Source organism: Mus caroli, unplaced genomic scaffold, assembly GCF_978045245.1.
Source record: "Mus caroli unplaced genomic scaffold, Mus_caroli_1 scaffold_7, whole genome shotgun sequence".
NCBI lineage: Eukaryota > Metazoa > Chordata > Mammalia > Rodentia > Muridae > Mus > Mus caroli.
In genome coordinates this window covers 63,354,298-63,371,624 of record NW_028227262.1, presented here as the reverse complement: position 1 = coordinate 63,371,624, position 17,327 = coordinate 63,354,298, and the positions used below count along the sequence as shown (strand labels likewise).

Below are 17,327 nucleotides of genomic sequence, written 5' to 3'. Positions count from 1 at the left end.
TGAAATTCCTCCACCTGTTTGGAGTTTTTTTGTTTTAAGGTAAGTTCTCATTATGTAATGCTCTGTGATCTGGAACTTGCTTTGTAGAGTAACCTCCCCTTGAAATCACAGAGATTGGCCTGCTCCTTTTTCAGCTCTAGAATTAACCTGATTGGAGTTTTGTTTGTTTTGGTTTGTGTTTCTGATCTTCTATTACAGAAAACACTGTGGTGTGAACATTCCTATAGGTGTATACTGCATCTGAATTCCTAGACAAGAAATTACTGGGATGAAACACACTTTTAAAAAAGCAATTCACTCTATTTGTCAAAAATGCTGTCAGCTCACCTTTCCATCCACAGCCAGTTTTACTGATATCACTTTGCCAGGTGTCACAATAGCTGTGGACATCATGGCTTTATATTTTAGCAAGCACCAAAAATAATCCTGAAATAAAAGAGGAGCTCAAGTCTGAAGTTCCTACACAATGTCAGGACCCGTGCTTGCCAGGAACATATGAATTGTACAAGTGGAAGACCAAAGTACAGGGAGGTCATCTGCAGAGAAGTGAACTAAGTCCCAGATTATAGAAATTTATGAGAGCAAATTTTAAAATAAGTTTAAACTTTTAGTTTGAAGTTTCTAAATGTAGCTTATATTCATTTTTCATAATATTTACAATAATTTTAAGGTGAATATTCTGACAATAATGCTTGATAAGTCAAAGTGTAATTGCAAAATACATACTTTTTACCTCTGGATTCTAATGCCTTCAAGGCGTATCCACATTCTCCTATGGAGTTGTCTGATGGGTTTACACTAGATAAGTCAGTGGAGGAGGGCAGGAAAGACAAGAGGGGCAAGATAATGTGACAGTAATACCAGACAGCACACCAGAAGGGCAGAGGGGCTCCTCTTCACATAAGAAAAGCATCACAGAGGCGGGATGGAAGGTACGGAGTTGAAACCCAGAAAGATTGTTGAATGGAGTTTGAAGTAGTCATGGGGATTCAGAGTTGGCTGTTTCCTACCGAAGGGAAGCAGAGGGAGTTAGAGGCTGGAGAACAAAGCTTGGGATGGTTTAGACATAAAAAATAATTAAACATGAATGAACAAAGAAGCCTTGTTCTCAGTAAGAGCCCAGCTAGGAAGAAACAGAGAAGCTCAGCTTATGTTGACTGCCCTGAATCAGGAGGACAAAGCAGATCGCCCCCTCTTCCTTTTCCACCTAGCAGACCAGAGCGTTTCCCTGGCGTGATCTGGGGAATCAGGGTGGGGCCAGTTCATGAAGTTCCCTGGCCTGCCTTCCTTGGTGGATCAGACATGGCTGGCTGGACTCATTAGGAATTCTCAGCTTTTGTCTTCTCAGACCCATCCAACCTGGGACAGCCTTCTTGTCCAGTGTTGAGTTATATACCCATATTGGGCAGCTAAGGATGATGCCGGAATCGGTCATGGTGATGTGTTCCTCCAAATATAAACAGAGAGTATGTGGGATGTGGTTCTGGGAGAGCAAAATGGCTCTATGTTTGAGACCTGTTTATAAATGCAAGAAAATCGACAAATTGTCTTAACTGGCTCCCGGAAAGGCTTCCTTAAAACCCTATACTCTGAAGAACAGAATTTGCTCTTTAAAAGATATGGAAACAATGTTGCCTATTTTCTAAGAAAAGACCTCAAGAAGTCTGAATTTGAGGGCTGGTGAGATGGCTCAGTGGGTAAAAGCACTGACTGCTCTTCTGAAGGTCCTGAGTTCAAATCCCAGCCACCACATGGTGGCTCACAACCATCTGTAATGAGATCTGACGCCCTGTTCTGGTGTGTCTGAAGACAGCTACAGTGTACTTAGATATAATAATAAATAAACATTTGTGAATGCAAAGACCTCTAGAGCAGAATGAGATATGTATGATCCTTTCGCTGGGCTCTGATCCTTTCACTGTGTTGCTCCATTTCCTCTGAATCCAAACTCTGGTACACGCAGCTCTCAGAGGTTTATTTCTTCCTTCTGCTGCTTCTCAGCCCTAGACCTTAAACATCCTTAAACATCGGGAAGTGAGTTTTCCTTTCTCATTGTTGCTTAGGTGCTGAGATAGACTTGGGTATGATAGCTACTTACTAAATTAATGAGGGTGTCTGGCCTTGATGCCTTTAGCTTCTGGCTCCTGTCACACTGTAGAAGGCATGCGTTGGGATCCTGCCTAGCTGAGTTGTCCCCTATGTCCCTTGGTGATAGAAGAAGGCTGTGTGTGGTGACTGTTGGGTTATGCACAGCCCTCTGAGAAGTGTCTCACTCACAGCTACCTAAAGTCGTCTGTGATGATGCCAATATCTAAGCTGTTTGTTTAAGCCAAACTCTCCCCAAGAGCCCCTTTGCATTATGGTCCCCAGGTCACAGATGTCCCTGGTGCCAACTCCATCACTCTGCTTCCTCTGTGTTACTGTCTCCAGCTGGACTTGCTCACTGGAGTCATCTGCGTTGTCACTGCATTGGTGTCTTATCTTCTCTGATATCCTGAGGAGCAGTCTGTGGTATACACACATTCTGTGCTGACCACTGGCACGACTGGAACAGGGTTAAATCTCTTTTCTCTCTCTTTTTTTTTTCTCTCTCTCTCAGAGTGACCCAGTCTCTGTCTCCTATCATGAGAGCAAATGAAGAATTCAACTGAACTTGGCCACAAACTCAAATTCAGTGCAGATGACAGTACCAGCTGTGGGAACATTGGCATGGTGCCAGCTATCATAAAAGGCAGCACGGATGAGGGCTTCCCCTTGTATAACGTGTTTCACTTGATTTAGTTGTTTTTAACTCTGTGTTGATTCTTTGTGAGTTTCACATCCTGCACCAAATGCACATCATCTCAACCTCCCCTGCTCTGAAATTTAAACACACACAAACAGACCAGCTAACCAACCAACCAACCAACCAACCAACCAACTAACCAATCAACCATCCAACCAACCAACCAACCAACTAACCAACCAACCAATCAACCAACTAACCAACCAGCTAGCCAACCAGCTAACCAACCGGCCAACCAACCAACCAACCAACCAAAACAAAGTATAGAAAAACAACTCATTGTGCAAGCTGTAGAGTGTCACAGTGTGGCCAGCAGTATACCATTCTGGCCACACATCTTCACTTCTAAGTGTTGCTTGCAATGAGCCATTGGTTTGAGGTCTCTGGCTTCTGTGACCCAACCAATATTTGATCCTCACAAGGATTCCTCTTGGTTCTCCTGTATTGAGCTGTGTCATGGAGATCCTGTAGTTTTAGATCATCAGGACTGGCCCTTTCACTTGGCCCAACAGTTGGCAAACGATGTAGATTTTGGGTGGGCCAACTCAAAGGCTTGGGTCTGGGCTTGGGTGGTAGCTGAGCTAGTCAGCCCACTGGCCTCTCCTTTATCACACCAGCACTGCTCTGGTGAGGCCACCCAATGCTGCCATCTGCAGGAGGCAAGATCAGCTCTTCTGTTTGTGCCCTCAGGTCTCTAACACCCACCGGTGCCTCCAGAGCCAGCTCCACTGTGCTGCTCAGTCAAGGTACAAGGCCCACTCTCCCAAGTGCTGCAGCCTGTGAGGGGCTGGGCCAGCTCTCCTGTTCTCACATCCTGGAGTCCATCTTAGCTGTGCCTTCACCATCAGGACCACTGCATTGTCCAGGGGAAGCACAGGGCCCATTCTGAGTGCTGCAGCCAGTGAGAGGCAGGGCCAGCTCTCCCATTCTCAGTCTTGTAGGGCAAGCTCTCCTGACTAACACAAGTGGAGAGGGGCAAAGTGGGGGAGGGCATCACCTTCTCACCCTATATACTTCAAGGTAGATGAGTGTGTGTGTGTATGGGGAGGTGAGCTCTCTCCCTCTCCCCTTCTCCTCCCCCCTCCCCCTCTCTTTTCCCCTCTCTTAGAACTAGCTTCCTCTACCAAGTCCAGCTCTACTGTGCTGCCCAGGAGATGTGCAGTGCCTACTCTCCCAAGTGCTGCAGCTGGTGAGTGGCAGTCAGGGTCAGGTCTCCCAGTCTCACAACCATGTGGCCAGCTCTCCTCACTTCTACATGTACTAAGGAGTGAATGGGGGTGAGGCATCACCTCTCCACCTCTGCCACCTTATCCCAGACAGTGGCATGGCCAGCACCCCCATGCAATCACCCTCAGGATTGACTAAGCGCCTATAGTGGCTATTCCTGGTTGTCAACTTGACTATATTTGGAATGAACTACAATCCAGAATTGGAAGGCCCACCAGTGACCCTTATCTGGAAGCTTGGAGATAGAAGTTTCTGATCTGGATCTTGGTATGGAGATCTTGAGGCATAGTGGCTATGGATTCCAGAAGATTAAATCTCCAAGTTCAAGATCATCTGGGATTAAGGGTGTGGTGGAACACACCTTTAATCTGGGCTACACCTTTCATCTGGGATTAAAGGTGTGGTGGTACACACCTTTAATCCCAGATGATCTTGAACTCGGAGATTTAATCTTCTGGAATCCATAGTGGTGGCTGGAACACACCTTTAATCTGGGGCTACACCTTCTACTGGAGACAATATAAGGACATTGGAAGAAGGGAGTCTCGCTCTTGCTCCCTCGCCTGCTTGCCTTGTGGGACTGAGTAACTGCTAGATCCTTGGACTTCCATTCACAGCTACTACTGAACCATTGTTGGGAATTGGACTGCAGACTATAAGTCATCAATACATTCCTTTACTATATAGAGACTATCCATAAGTTCTGTGACTCTAGAGAACCCTAACTAATACAGTGCCCCCACCACCAGGGCCAGCTCTGCTTGGCTGTCCAGGGAAGTACAGGGCCCACTCTACCAAGCGCTGCGGCTGGTGAGAGATGGGGCTAACTCTCCAGAGCAACATAGGCAGTGAGAGGTAGGGCCAGCTCTGTTCCCTCCCTGGACATCCATGTGAGCCCTGGTGCCTACCCAGACCAGGGACATCCCTGTGCTCTCGAGTGGAAATATGTGCCACATATGTATGACATTGACACTGATTCCTACTGCTACATAGTCATGGACCCAGACGTGGGCCCTCAGCCACAGCACCGGTTAGGACTTCACCATGGCCATAGGTGGGAGGGCTGGTCACTCACAGCAGGCTATTACTCTCCATCCTCCCGACTCCAGTTCCTTCTTCCTTCACAATGCTCAATCTGTTCCACTTCTCTTTCTCTTCCATCTGTCTACATCCTTGTACATTGTAGTGGCTCCCACTGCAGGAGGGCCATATGGCTGGCCGGCGTTAGGGAGGGGCTCTGTCTGAGTGGCCTCTGTCTTCAGTGCATGGTAGCTAACAGGCCTCTAGGTATTTACAGCCCACCTGTGTGGGATGGCTGCAGGTGAATCTGTGGACACCTCCCCCCCCCCCTCCACCGCCATACTGCATCACATGGTTTTAGGCAAGGCTCTGTGTGTCTACAGCCATGCTGGGGTTGGAAGCAGGAGTGTGGGAGTCTTTCCTGTCCAGTGCAGGGCCTGGTGCTCAGCGGGTCTCTGTCTGTTTTCCTCCTCCTACACTGAGCTTCACGGTGGTAAGGGGGGCTCTGTGTCTATATAACACATTTTAAACGTGAGAACCTGCAGCTTCGTCTCCTTCCCCACGGCCGGCCCCTCACTCATCCTGTCCTGTTCACGCTTCTCACCTTTGCTGACAGCACAGACCTTGACAGTGTCACTGTATTAACCAGGGTTCTGGCAGCTCACACACATGCTTGTCCTTGTTATTCAGAGACATGGGGACCTAAGGTGGTGGTGTCACAACTAAGGGATTTCTTGAGTATGAGATTTAGCTTTGCCTGCGCCCACATGGCTCAGGTGGTAGACAAGAGTGGGCAGGGAAGCAGTGTGTCGACATTGGTGAGTATTTGGACTGCCCTCTTGCTGCTCAGGCAGCCAGTCACAGGCTTATTCCAGCACTAGGAAGGAAGAGACAGACTGATCCTTGGTGCTTAATGGCCATCAAAAATCAAAACAAGGGTGAATTTCAACACAAATGAAAGGCTCCCACCCCACCCCCCAAAAAAACCCTAAGGTAGACCAGACCACAACTGGAGATGGCCACCTAAACCTGATGGTTATGCCCTACACTCATATGCACACACATGCACCCACACCCATATATACAAACACACATAAAAGTGTACTGGGAATATTAGACTTCAGTTTCCCTGAAGACACCTGTATGGTAAGTCGGTAGGGCGCAGTGACTCCATGACTCAGGGCTATTCAGGGAATATGGAATCGTTGCTGGTCATTAGACCAGAACAAACCTACACTTTGGACATATCCATGCTGAAAAGATATTTTTCCTAAGATATGAACTATATAATGCCTGAATGGTTTTCTTCTCTGCACAAGAAGCAGGAAGAGGAGATAGCTCAGAATGTTGCCTTCTGGGGTGAGTTAAAATTTTAAACAGCCAGGCAGTGGTGGCACATGCCTTTAATTCCAGCATTTGGGAGGCAGAGGCAGGTGGATTTCTGAGTTCAAGGCCAGCCTGGTTTACAGAGTGAGTTCCAGGACAGCCAGGGCTCCACAGAGAAACCTTGTCTCAAAAAACCAAACCAAACCAAACCAAACAAAAAACAACAAAAAAAATTTTTTTAAACAATTTTCTAGAGACTTCACTAGACTCTGGTCCAGCTGGACTGGTGGTGGCTGATGCAGAAAAAGCCCCGTGAAGATAACAGCATGACCAGTCACTAAGCCTGAAGCCTGTTAAATAGGAACCCCACCCACCAAGCCACTGCAGGCACATGACCTAGAAGATGCCCTTGAAGATGTGACTCATGCTGGGGAATGTAACATTCAAAAAGATGTGGCCCCCCACATATCAGCATCAGCCACTCATGCTGTAGAAAGTACCACTTAAAAAGATGTGACTCCAATCAGCATCAGCTACTCAGGGTAGAGAAGTATTATTTTAAAATATTTGGCCTCCAGCCTATGAGCATCATCTGCTCAGGCAGGAAACGTGTGATGCTCACAAGGTCAGGTAAGTCACCTCTGGTTCCTGAGTTGGAAAGGCATGTGTGGAGGTAGTTCTCCTGTCACCTGTGGTCAGCAGTCCACACACTTCCAGATCCAGAGGAAACAGCTGTAGGGGGTGTTTTTGTGCACTGTGTATTCAAATGCTGATTTCTGTATGTAGAGATCTGGCTGCAGTCCAGGACTTTGGTAGTGTCATTATTGTGAAGCATCTTCCAACTTAGAATTTTGTAAAACATACTTCATCACCTTCTGGTTGGTTAAAATAAAGGGCAGACCAGCCTATAGCTGGGCAGGAGAGGAAAAGGCAGGACTTCCTGGCCCAGATAGAGGGAGAAAGTCTCAAGGGGGACCAGAGGAGTGACCTTTGGACATGGATAAGGAAGGAAGTGCCATGTGGGACTAAGATAACAGGTGACAGGTTACATGGCTGGGAAGTGGTCTAAGGCCAGCATTGTCCAGCTAGAATAGATCAGAATCTGCCCAGCACTGGTGCCTGAATCCTATTAATAAGTTTCAATGCTTCTGTGTCTCATTACACAAAGCAATGACAGGCATAGAAAAGCCCACACAGCTTTTCAGCTTTCGGCTCGGAGGAGGCAACGGTGCAACTTTCTTCCGTCGTCCCAAATCTGGGTTCATCCGACACCAGCCGCCTCCACCATGCCGCCCAAGTTCGACCCCAACGAGGTCAAAGTCGTGTACCTGAGGTGCACCGGAGGCAAGGTCGGCGCCACATCAGCCTTGGCCCCGAAGTTCGGTCCTCTGGGTCTGTCTCCGAAGAAAGTTGGCGATGACGTTGCCAAGGCTACCGGTGACTGGAAAGGTCTCAGAATTACAGTGAAACCATCCAGAGCAGACAGGCCCAGATCGAGGTGGTGCCCTCTCTGCCCCCGCCCTGATCATCAAAGCCCTCAAGGCGCCACCGAGAAACAGGAAGAAGCGGAAGAACATTAAACACAGTGGGAACATTACTTTCGATGAGATTGTCACCATTGCCCAGCAGATGAGACACCGGCCTTTGGCTAGAGAACTTTCTGGAACTATCAAGGAGATCCTGGGTACCGCACAGTCTGTGGGGCTGCAATGTGGATGGCCGCCACCCTCATGACATCATAGATGACATCAACAGTGGTGCAGTGGAGTGCCCAGCTAGTTAAGAAGCAACAAGAAAATATTTCAATAAAAGACTATCTGATAAAAAAAAAAAAAGCCCACACCTTTACAGTCTGCCTTCAGCTGTAACCTGTGCAGTCAGCGATCCACACATTTCTAAAGCACAATGGAAAAATGGCATAAGACGTTAAGTTCCATTCAAGAGGGGAGGAGAAAAAACCATGGAACCCAACTATGTCTAGAACCTCGTTGCTATGTCCTTGCTGGGCTCATTGTACCAGCTGCTCACAGTTGGGATCCCAGAGCTGCAGCTCTTCAAGGCTGTAGGTGTTCACGGATCACCGTACAGTCCCAGGGTCTCAAGAGGTCATCCTATGCCTGCATTTCCATAAAGGGGTGTCCCGCGCTAATTTTCCCGCCAGCAAGAAACAACGCGGCACACAAACAGGATCCTTCTGTGGCAAGCTTTAATGCGTCTTGAGAGGGAGAGCATCAGCTTCTCAAGGCGGAGACCCCAAGCCCGAAAACCGCCTCCCTTAAATAGGAGATTTCTCTCGCCTCGGACGTGGCGATTCCCTATAGGCCAAATTCTTGTCACCCGAGGTGACGTTGTCAGGCGGACACCTGGCACCATGAACGGTTAATGCCAGCACATGCGCAGATCACTTGTTCATCTCCAGAGGCAGGCGATGTCGGCGCCATCTTATAATGGCGACGATGTGGGGTGGCGCCCCACATCTCCCCCTTTTCTATACAAAGGCAAGCCAGCCACCCATTCAAGGAGGGCGGAAGTAGAGGCCGAATCCCCAAAGATAATTTAAAAACAAAAGATATGTGCAGGGGTCTTGTCTAGGCTCTAGGTGGGACCCGACATACTCCTGACCGATCTCTCTGTCGTTTTTCTTGAGGAAGGGACACTAGGACAGGCAACCCTTTTCAAGACGGCATGCTTCCCAGAGAGAGCGGGGGTATCTCTCTGTGCGATGCTTAGCTCAACAACCCTCATGGGCTGCTCAAACCAGGCACTCATCCTCGTGCGACGCATAGAGATGCTGAGGGTGCAAGAGCTGCCTGGCCGGCGACCGGCTGCTAACATCTACTGCCGTTTTAGTGCCGCAAGCCAGACTTCCGCTGACCTTCCATGCTCTAAGGCCATGAGTGCCTGAGTTATCATAATTTTTTCTCTCTTGTTTTTACTATAAATTTTGCAAATTAGCCAAAGCATAAAGCCCAGTCCGAGGCAGAAAAATGCTCCAAACATTCCCACCCCCACCCACTCTTTAAAATAAGAAAATGCTGAAGAAATCCAGGAGGCGAGGCCTTTGGTGAGGGACAGGTCTAGGCGGGTGGAGTTGATTTGTAATATCGCTGTTCGGAGTTCCCGCAGGGTCTGGTCAAATTCAACTGTCCAATTCTGTAACAAATGCTGGGATAAAGCTTTAGAAAGATTAGCAGCCCGTGTGAAATTGTCATACTGTACAGAGGTCACACAAAGACCTGGCAATCTTCTTTCGCACCCTAATTGGGCAACTTGCCACAAAACATCTAATTGCTCTTGGACTAAATCTATGCGTTGATTCACTAGCAATAACCTGCCTTGAATCTGGGTATAAGCTAGATGTCCAGCCTCCATGGCCGTGGTCACCGTAGAGGACAATTTATTTATGGTGGCAGCTGACTGCACCGTGCCCGAAAGGGTCAGGGCCGAAGCAGTAACCGATGCTGTTACAGCGGTGGCTGCGATGATGCCCACAATTACGGCAGAAATTCCAAAATCTCTCCTTTCTCTGAATAATGCCATTGAACTTGGGGCCTCCACAGGAACAGGCACAAATCGGGGCAGGCGTGCTACCAGGGCCAAGGGGAACTCAGAAGCATTCCAGCACAGAACATAATAACATGGTTGCATCATACAATCAAGCTTATCGGAATTACTTGGCAAGGAAGCATTACTAACAATCTAAAGAAAAGGGGGCCATACGCATGTTGGTGCGGGGGAATAGGATATAATAGGTTTGCGGATTATTGTGCTCTGAATGCCATGCTTATTGGATTTATTTAAGGGGAAGCTCAGACTTCCCTTCTCTACCTTCCCTCCCAGAAGCATGGATACAGGAGACAAGTCTGTGCAACTACCATTAATGCCACACAAGATCCCACCATACGAGATTGGCATCCTGACCAAGGCAAAGGGGAATGCGAGTCCTCCTTTGCATGGCAGAACGGGGCCAACTTTGGTTGTCTGAGACCTTCAGAATAATTAGCCCGGGGCCAGGTTCCAAATAATTCTGTAAAATTCCCGCCCCAATGTGTAGCATTTGTCCATCCATTAATAATATTTGACATAGATTGAGTATGTAACCCAATATAACTGGGCACCGTCCCATTGATGCTAAAGCATAGGCTACCCAGAAGGTAGTGAGTTCTATTATCCACTACTCGTTCTATTTGAGAATCCCAGGGCAAAAACGGAAGGCCTAATTCTTTATCAGTAGTAAACAAGCGAGGGAAAACTTGGGCGTTATACATCACCGGCATTGGAAGTGGGAAGGTTGACATGATTCCCCATCGAAACTCATGTGTCCTTATCGTTGGCGCTAGGGTTATCCACAGAAAGATCAGGAGAATGATCATCTTCTTGGTTTATACTTCGTGTTAGCCGCTCCGGGATCCAAAAAGGATTTTGTTCACTCTGTGGAAAGACACAAACAGCTCCCCTGGATCTTATTAGGATAGGATCCGGGCCTTTCCATTGATTTGTTAACACATCCTTCCATTTTACCAATTCTTTTGGTCTCTTTGGTTCCGAGCAGTGGCGCTCTGCAGCGCTCCTTCCTGCATCGTCCAGGTTTAAGAAATTTAGAGTAAAGAGTGCCATGGATAGTGCCACTCTTGGGCCAGGGGGCAACTCTGTTATCGCTCCCCCTTTCTGTTTAAATAAATAGGATTTGAGCGTTCGATGAGCTCTTTCAATGATGCCTTGTCCTTGAGGGTTATAAGGAAGTCCAGTGATATGGGTCACCTGCATTTGTGCACAGAATTGTTTGAATTTATTTGAGGTATAAGCAGGTCCATTGTCTGTCTTAAGACATTTTGGTCTACCCCAGGCACTCCAGGCCTCGAGGCAATGTTGAATTACATGAGATGTCCTTTCTCCTGAAAGTGGAGTTGCAAATAACACACCAGAACAAGTGTCAATAGACACATGAACGTATTGCGTCTTACCAAAAGATGCAATATGAGTGACATCCATCTGCCAAACTTGTAGGGGGGAGAGTCCCCTCGGATTGACACCATAATGAGGTGTGGGCAGAAACTGACAACAGTTTTGGCACTGTGTGACTATCTCGCGGGCTTCTTTCCTTGTTAAAGAGAAGCGCCAGCGAAGTGTTTCAGAGGTAACATGAAACTTACTATGAAAATTTTTGGCGGCCTCTAGTGGTGAGGATAGTGCTGTGGCCACAAGTCGCGTAGCCTGATCTGCCAGCTCATTACCCTCTGTCATGGGGCCAGGGAGTCCAGAATGGGCTCTCATATGTACGATATAAAAGGGATGTTTTCTTTGTAATAGAAGGTTTCTAATCTGTTCAAAGGTTTGTGCTACCCTACTAGAAGGTTTTATTAGGCCCGCAGTTTCTAGCAGGCGAACTGCATTAACCACATACAAGGAATCAGAAATAATATTGAGCGGGCAATCAAATTGCTGTAAAACTTCTAATACTATCAAACACTCAACAATTTGAGGGGAAACCTCCGAATATTGTCTGATATGGGTAATGTTATTAACTACATAGGCCCCTTGCCCGGTTTTGGAGCCATCTGTATAAATTACAAGACCATTTTTAAGTGGGGAATGACTTGTTACTTTGGGAAAAACTAATGGATGGGTCAGGGCAAAGTGTAACAATGGGTGCTTTGGATAATGATTATCAAATTTTCCACTAAATGTGACACATAGAATGGACCAATCATTAGAAGCAGCAGCTAACACCTGTATTTGATTAGGGGTATAGGGAATGACAATGATATTAGGTTCAAGGCCGAAGTATTTGATTGTCATTTTTAATCCCTTTAATGCTAATTGTGCTACTGCGGCCGGATACCAATCGATAATCTTTGCAGGGGAGGCTTGTGGATGAACCCAGCATAGGGGCCCCTCTTGCCAAATGACAGCAGTTGGTAAGCCTCGAGTGTCCAAGATACATAACAAAACCGGCTTGGAATAATCTATTCTAACAAGCTGCGCTTGACTTATTGCTTTTTCTACTTTATTAAGTGCCTCCACTGCCAAAGGATTCAATTTTCTAGGAGAGGTGATATGAGAATCCCCTTCCAAGATATCAAACAGGGGTTTCAATTCTGTTGAAGGGATTTTTAAAAAAGGTCTAAGCCAATTGATATCTCCCAACAATTTTTGAAAGTCATTTAAAGTATGTAAATTATCCATCCTGATTTCTATTTTTTGTGGCTTAATAATGTTGGGCTGTATAAAAGAACCTAGAAACTGTCCAGAGTCTGCCAATTGCACCTTTTCAGTGGCTATATGTAGCCCCCATTGCTCTAATGTTTTCTGTAACACAGGAAAAACCTGTTGCAGTACAGATGGATTCTTATGGCAAAGCAGGACGTCATCCATGTAATGGATAGACACTATTTGTGGAAATTGTCTCTTTATCGGGGCGAGTGCTTGGTCTACATACAGTTGGCAGATAGTAGGGCTATTGGCCATCCCTTGGGGCAAGACTCTCCATTGATACCTCTTATCTGGCTCTGTATGATTGATAGAGGGGACACTAAAGGCAAAGCGAGGTCTATCCGCAGGGTGTAACGGTATGGAAAAAAAGCAATCTCTGATGTCTATAATGAGGATGTTCCAGCCCTTAGGAAGGGCGGACAGCATAGGTAATCCTCTCTGTACAGGCCCTAACAGGGACATCTGTCCATTTATAGCTCTTAAATCATGTAACAGACGCCATTTGCCAGACTTTTTCTTTATTACAAATATGGGGGTGTTCCAGGGGGAAGTAGAGGGTTCAATATGGCCGAGTTTTAGTTGTTCTGCAATAATTTGTGTTACAACGCTCAATTTCTCGGAGGTTAGCGGCCACTGAGGAACCCACACAGGATCCTCCGTTTTCCATGGTATAGGTCGTACTGCCTCAGTGGCGCCTAGGAAAAACCCAGGCCTGCTCTGTCCTTATTGGCCTTGTGTGAGATTGGGCGCGGTTCGCCTTGTTCATGGCGTCCCAAACCCTGGCCTTCTTGATAACCCATTTTCTCCATCATTTCTCTAAGACGTAATGAATAATCATTGGTCAGAGTCAGTCCTAAATCTGTCATGACATCTCTCCCCCAGAGATTTACAGGTAGGGGTAGAACGTAGGGGGAAAAGCATCCTTTTAAACCCTCTGGTGACGTCCAGACCAGCCGGTTGGTACTAATGTCTGGACTGGATTGATACCCCAGGCCTTGTAAAGAATGAGAAGATTTTGTCACTGGCCAAGTTTTAGGCCACCAATGTGTGGAAATAATACTCTTATCAGCTCCGGTGTCAAGAATGCCCTCAAAATTTTTACCATTTATGTTAAGGATTAATTTCGGGCGCGAATCAAGTGACAATGTCAAATAGGCCGAATCCATTTCTGAAGATCCCATAAGTTTTTTATCTTGATTGGGTAATTCTCCCAGCAGCGGGAGAAGGAGGAGCTGAGCAATCCTGTCCCCTTTTTTAATAGAAAATACACCATGAGGGCTGGAGCATAGAATCTGCATATTTGGGATGTGTTGATTATCTGTTATGCCTGGATGGACTATTAGTCCGCATGCGGTAAGGGCACCACGGCCAATGATAAGTCCCACCGCGTTGTCCGGTATGGGAGGCCCTAAGGGCATGGCAGGGACAGGTTGAACCCCCATCTGAGGTGTTAATAAGATTGAGGTGGTGGCGCACAAGTCCATTCTTGTGCCTTGGCTTGATCTGCCTCCTCGCTCAGGGGACTGGTCCCAGCGAATTGGGTCCCGTATTTTTGAGGGCCCCGGGGCCGGGGGCCCGCAGGCCCGTTTTTTGGCTCCTGTCTAACAGGGATAGCAGGCGGGAGGAGGTTGCCTTTAATGTCTCTAGTTGATCTGCATTGACTGACTGGATGGTAACCCTTTCCACATCGGGAACATAGGGTAAGAGTTCTCTGGTTTTGCTTAGGTGCCCGGCAATCTTTTGCGAGATGCCCTGATTTCCCACAGTTGAAGCAGGTGCGACTGCTGCCCCCCGTAGGGGGAGGTCGCCTTTGTGCCTGTAAAATGGCTGCGGCGAGCCCAGAGTTACTCAACGGTCCACCAATCTCTCTACATATTCTAAGCCATTCTGACAATCCCTTGTTTTTCCTCGGCGCTATTGCACTTCTGCACTCCTGAGTGGCTTGTTCAAAGATTAATTGCTCTATAAAGGGTCCGGCACAATCAGGATCCCCGAAAATCTTTCCTGCTACCTCCATCATCCTGGCCACATAGTCTGAGAATGGTTCCTGAGGTCCCTGTATAATCTTGGTGAGCTGATTACTAGTTTCTCCTTTACGGTTGAGTGATTTCCATGCTCGTATAGCAGTACTGGATATTTGGGCATAAGCTCCCCAATGATAATTGACCTGATCTGCTGCATAAGGACCCTGTCCTGTAAGGAGTTCAAAGGTCCAGTCTCTTTGCTCTGGGGTCAGGGCTGCGGCATTAGTCCTAGCCTGGGCCTGTGCCGCCTCATGCCATAGGGCCTTCCATTCCATGTATTGTCCCATGCTTGGTAGCACAGCTTTCGCCACTGTTTGCCAGTCACTGGGCGTCAGGGCGGTTAATGCCAGTCGATCTAACTGCATTAGAGTAAAACTGGCATTTGCTCCAAACTTTCTAACTGATTCTGCAAGCTCCTTTATTTGGTTATAATCAACAGGAGCATATACTCTCCCACCATCTTGCTCATAGACAGGGTAAGCGAGCCTGAGCTTGCGATGCACCTTTTCAGGTAACAATGAGAAAGCTTTAGGGCGTATCTCATAAGGTGGTGGGGCAGAGGGAACTGTCTGTACGGGATTCCTGGGTAAAGCATTAGGTTTTGTTGAAATGGCAGGTTTAGAGGTCCGTTTATTTAACGGCCTCTCATCAGGATAATACCTCTCTCTCTCATATCTGGTTGCTTCCTCATCAAGTTCTTCCTCTTCCTCTGTATCTAGTCTCCCACTCTCTGCTCCGGATGACTCTTCAGAGCTTTGAATATTGAGTGCTTCAAGCTCTTGGGTTGGGTACAACCCAGGCTTAGATATAGGTTGAAAAATCGGTACTCCCTCGGAGTCCGATTCCTCATGTGGGGAGGCAGGTATACTGCTTGTTCCCCTCTCTCCCGCCCTCTTAGGCTTCCTGGGAGGTCCTTTTTCACTTTTATTCTTTGGGATCCTCTTCCTAGTTTGTGCACGTGCACCCATCCTCTCACTACGCTCAGATTCTGACATGCCATCCTGAACGGTCTCCAACGCTATTTGTCCCTTTTTTCTGACTTCCTCACATGTTTCATCCTCAAGGCAGTTTTTGATCATCTTCCAAACTGCTTTGGTGCCCATACGTAAGTCGGGGCACAAATCAAGATCCTTCCCCAATTTTTTCCATGAGGCCAAGGTCAAGGAGCCAGAAACGGCATACCAAGGGGCAACTCTATCTACCTCCTCAACAAAGTGCTTAAGAACCTTGTCCCCTAGCTTTAGGTCTCTTTTCTTAAGGAGATTTTCAAGTGATGTTTGGATTGACTGTGACGACCCCATAACGGGTCAAAAGTAACCGCAGCTTATCTACGTCCGCCTTAAGTCACTTTTAGAATCAAAAGATGTCTTGGCGCGGCCCACGGCTTATCTACGTCCGACTTACGGCAACAGCGAGAAACCGAAAGTACGGCTCGCCTTTCTGCTCTTTTATTTACAAGAGACTAATTTGGCGCCGCGATGGAGTGCAACGCCGCTTATCTACAACGGACTGATATGCTGTTGGAAACTTGTTAACACCACCGCCTATGTTCACAGATATAACTGGCCAGGAGGAAGAGTAGAAGAGCTAAAATAACGATGATAATGGCCTCTGGAAATCCAAACCACAATCCGGACAAACCCAATGCCTGGGAAAGAGTTAAAGAAAAGAGTTCATGTTCAGGCATACCTTTCCGATGCGTAGTCTAGCCACAGTTCTGAACCCTCCCCGTCGCCGAGGGGTCTCCGAAGGTGCTGACGATGGTCTGGTCACAATTCCCGGGTTTTTCGGCACCAAATGTCCCGCGCTAATTTTCCCGCCAGCAAGAAACAACGCGGCACACAAACAGGATCCTTCTGTGGCAAGCTTTAATGCGTCTTGAGAGGGAGAGCATCAGCTTCTCAAGGCGGAGACCCCAAGCCCGAAAACCGCCTCCCTTAAATAGGAGATTTCTCTCGCCTCGGACGTGGCGATTCCCTATAGGCCAAATTCTTGTCACCCGAGGTGACGTTGTCAGGCCGGCACCTGGCACCATGAACGGTTAATGCCAGCACATGTGCGGATCACTTGTTCATCTCCAGAGGCAGGCGATGTCGGCGCCATCTTATAATGGCGACGATGTGGGGTGGCGCCCCACATCGGGGACTCTGTATAGGTCTCCCCTAGAAACAAGTCTCTGATGGGTCCATGGGATGACATCTTCTGATATCTAAATTCAGTTCTTTTGGCCTGCCCTTGGAGGATTTGGCTTATATGGATGAACATTCCCACAATGGGCTTTCTCCAAGACTCTGGAATGTGCTGGTAGCTTGGCTCAGTCTACTTCTGAAAACTAGAGGGTAGGAAAGCAACTTATGTGACTATCATTCAGAGACCAGAGGACTCAGGGAAACACAAGTCCACAACCTAGAGTCCAGGAGACTTGGAGTTCTGCTAAGGACAGAGGAAAGCATGCCAGTCCCAGGAGAGATACAGAAGAAGTTTCCTCAGCCTGTGTGTCCTGGGCTGTTTTCAGCTGGCTACACTGTACCCACCCAGGTTGAGAGTGGACCTTGCGCACAACATCCTTGGATCCACATAATTTACTTAGAAACACTTCATGGTCTCATCCAGAAATAATGTTCCATTCAGTTAGGTTGACATTAAGTTTCTTGGTCCCGGCTCCCAGTCAGCTGTGGCCAGAGGTTGGAGAAGGAGATTCTGTGATCTCTTTGTGGTGCCTTCATGAGAGA

At 47.5% G+C, this 17,327-nt stretch overlaps 1 pseudogene; it reads left to right on the top strand.

The window, feature by feature from the left end:
* The first annotated feature begins 7,621 nt into the window (after nucleotides 1-7,621).
* LOC147003928 (large ribosomal subunit protein uL11 pseudogene) lies at nucleotides 7,622-8,183 on the top strand (annotated as a pseudogene).
* Nucleotides 8,184-17,327: the final 9,144 nt, after the last annotated feature.